This window comes from Camellia sinensis, chromosome 4 (assembly GCF_055761805.1).
Source record: "Camellia sinensis isolate YWXY chromosome 4, ASM5576180v1, whole genome shotgun sequence".
NCBI classification, from domain to species: domain Eukaryota; kingdom Viridiplantae; phylum Streptophyta; class Magnoliopsida; order Ericales; family Theaceae; genus Camellia; species Camellia sinensis.
Window position 1 is genome coordinate 120,642,714 of NC_138964.1, and position 3,217 is coordinate 120,645,930.

General features: G+C 32.1%; 1 long non-coding RNA gene across 1 annotated transcript; it reads right to left on the reverse strand.

Annotated features, from left to right (window-relative positions):
* Positions 1-279: 279 nt before the first annotated feature.
* LOC114298450 (uncharacterized) lies at positions 280-1,548 on the reverse strand. Its single transcript, XR_003641910.2, has 2 exons — positions 1,096-1,548; positions 280-621 (listed from the first exon to the last, which is right to left on the reverse strand). It is a non-coding gene; the product is annotated as an uncharacterized LOC114298450 (long non-coding RNA).
* Between the last annotated feature and the right edge of the window lie 1,669 nt (positions 1,549-3,217).

Genomic DNA, 3,217 nt, shown 5'->3' on the forward strand with positions numbered 1-3,217 from the left:
TTTTAGGCTCTTTTTTTTTTTTTTGGTTATGGATCTTTGTGGAATAGAAGATTATATACAATATTAAAGTTCCTACAAATTTAATATTGATGTTCCTAAAAACATTAGTGCCATATAAACTCTGCCCATGCATATTTAGCTTGGAATTTACAAAATATTTCAATTAAAAAGCAAGTATGAAAATGAAGAAAAATCATATAGCTTTCATCAAACATGAAATATGCAATCAAATATTGGATAATGTTATTAGTAATGTTACTTCGAAGTGCGGATATAACATGAATGAAAATGGTTGTCACAAACCGCATAGAACACACGTTTAATTGTAAGGAAATGTAATGAAGAAACAATATTCCTAACTTGTGATGCATTCTTAAGTTCGTCCTAAGAACTCTCGCCACTGCTATGTTCATATACTTCGAACTACAAGTCCTAACCCCTAAACATTTCAATTACCAATTAATTTCTGGGTCACAAAAGAATCTTTCTAATATACAACATGAAATTTAAAAAATATATGGAATATAAAAAAGCACTTACAAATAAAAATGCCAAAACCCTGCACCAAATTAGAGCTGTGTAGATTTTTTTGTTCTTGAAAATGAAAGGATGAAAAGTGCACTGCACCATAACAAAAAACATGTGAGGAAAAATGGATGGCTGTATACCTCACAGTGAGGACAAAAGCTAAAGTAAAACAATATCATGCTACATAAATTTTCAAAGAAGTTCTGTCATCGACAACATACTATGAACTTTTGGCTGCGCAAAATCTAGTAACCACCCAAAAAGAGACATCTGGGGCCATCGATGGTTTGTTCTGGGTTTAAGGTTTAATTTTTCAATGCTTTGTTTTTGAATTTATTGTAGTGTCTTTGAATCTACAAATTCACCAATTTTGTTTTTGTATGCCCAACATAGATGGCTAATTTCCAAAGAAGTAAACATGCAGGTTCTCTTATGAACATATTCACAAACACATCGTAGGCATATTCAATGGCTACAAACCTATAATCAATATATAAATCACAACTCAAACACCAAGAAGGGGGACCATGAAACCCAAACATCAGGTGAACATAATTGAGAAGAAACCTGTGTTTGTTTCTCTTCTCAGTGAAAGCTTCCAATTATTTGTCGACAAGTGGTGCACCGAACAAAGAAGGTTCTAGGAGAGACCACAGAAAGACCCATCAGTTGGAAGCAAGACTTGGATCATATGGGTTGGTTGTCCATTCGGTACCCATCGAAACAATCCTCTTCACCCACATGGAAGAAGCAACGTGAGGCACGTCATCTCTGGAAAACATGTAGTACAGGAAGTTGAGAAAACAGAGAATTCGACAGGCTGCAATTGCAGGCTTGCTTTTGAGCATATGGAGCACCGCTTAGATGAGTGGCTTCGGGTTTCGACTGATGGACACATAGCTTCAAGGGAAATTATCGATAGTCAATAGGTCAAATTGGACAATTTGCTGCGTTAGATTCACAGCACCTGCTTGCTTTCATTCTTTTATAGAGTGTTATATATATATATATATATGATGTGTATATGTATATATATAATGTACATATCATGGATTTAGAATAAATAATCAAAAATTTAGTGTTAGTTTGGGATTTCATTTAATTAATGTTTTGTTTCATGTAAGAATTACTCATATATTTCTCTTCAACTTCTCAACTTCCGCAATGAATATTTTATGATAAAAAATTCCTAATAAATCAATATTCTAGCCGAGGATCTTGTGATCGTGTGACATATAGTCGCACCTTAGGGTACAATGAGTAATAGGTCTGGAGTTCGAGTTGATGAATTAACGACGGCATCTTTAAGTTGTAACCTAACATACTAACATTTTATTTTTAACCAAAAAAAAAAAAAAAAAAAAGTCTATATCCTAGAAAGTTGATACCCGTTTTCGTTGCAAAAAATAAATAATAAGTAACATCTTTCAGATTCCATCATGTGTGAACCAAAACTTTTTATAAATTCTAAATTTTATTAATTTAAACTCTAAATTTTTAATTTATTTTCAATCTAAACTAATTATTTATTTTTGTTAAAAACAATTGACTGAAAAAAAAAGAAAGATATTTTAGTCATTAAATGCCATACACGTCAGATGGAGAGTCCTGAAGAGATTGCTTTACTCATATTACTCTAGCTATATTTTCTGTAACAGGTTTTGTAGTTGGCTCGGTCTATAGAATTATTGTAAGAAAACCCCCCATGAGGGCTGGAAAGAAATTAAACAAAAATAAACAAATAAATAGAACCAAAATTGATGTCATTGCCATATGATTACAACTTGTGATGAATCATTACACAAAGTTCTGTCTAAAGCCTCCACCACGTTTATGTTAAGTACACAACCAAAAAGAGTAATTATTAATAAGTTGATAGACACAAAACCAACCACACAATATAGGTAGAACAATTTGAGTGTAATTGTATATTTTATAATGAACCTCATACCCCACCTGACATGTATGGTTAGGATTGTTTTATGTGGTTGGTTCTATGTCCGTAGTCTTGTTGAGGAGTTTTATAAGACAAAATTTCTTTTTCTTTTTAGCATATTCTCAAATCTAATATGCTTCCCCTCTCCAAACTTCGTAGAATACAATAACAACATTTTATATGTCACACATCATATGTGTTATTAACATCATTGAATTCAAAGTTAAAGGTTCAAACTAGGTCTTACATTCAATGCTCTATGTTATTAACTAGCCATAGCATTCTCCAATTTCATTTCCACATATTGGTGCTTGAAACTTATTATAAATTAAAAGCATAAACCAAAAGCATCCCTCATCCAGCTTTTAGAAGTCAATTGTTTTCAACTTATTTCAGCTATTTCCACTTAATAAGCTATAAGTAGAAAATGCGCCTAACAGATTTGACAAAATTCCATACTAAAAAAAGTTATAAAGAACTTAGATAAGCTCCACCAAACAACCCCATTATCCTACAATTCTTCATAAGCTGCCTACATATTTTTGAGAATTTGTCCAGTAATTCGAATATATGAGCCCAATTATCCATGATCCTCATTAAGATGTATTCTCATACTTTATCAAGCCCAGTTGAGAAACCATAGGAACAACAAATAAAGGTTAAAAGATTGAAAATTATGAGTTTTCAACTGGACTTGGTCGATATTAAATCAATTAGGTCGGTCAAATTTAGTTTGTTTCAGTACATCTGAAC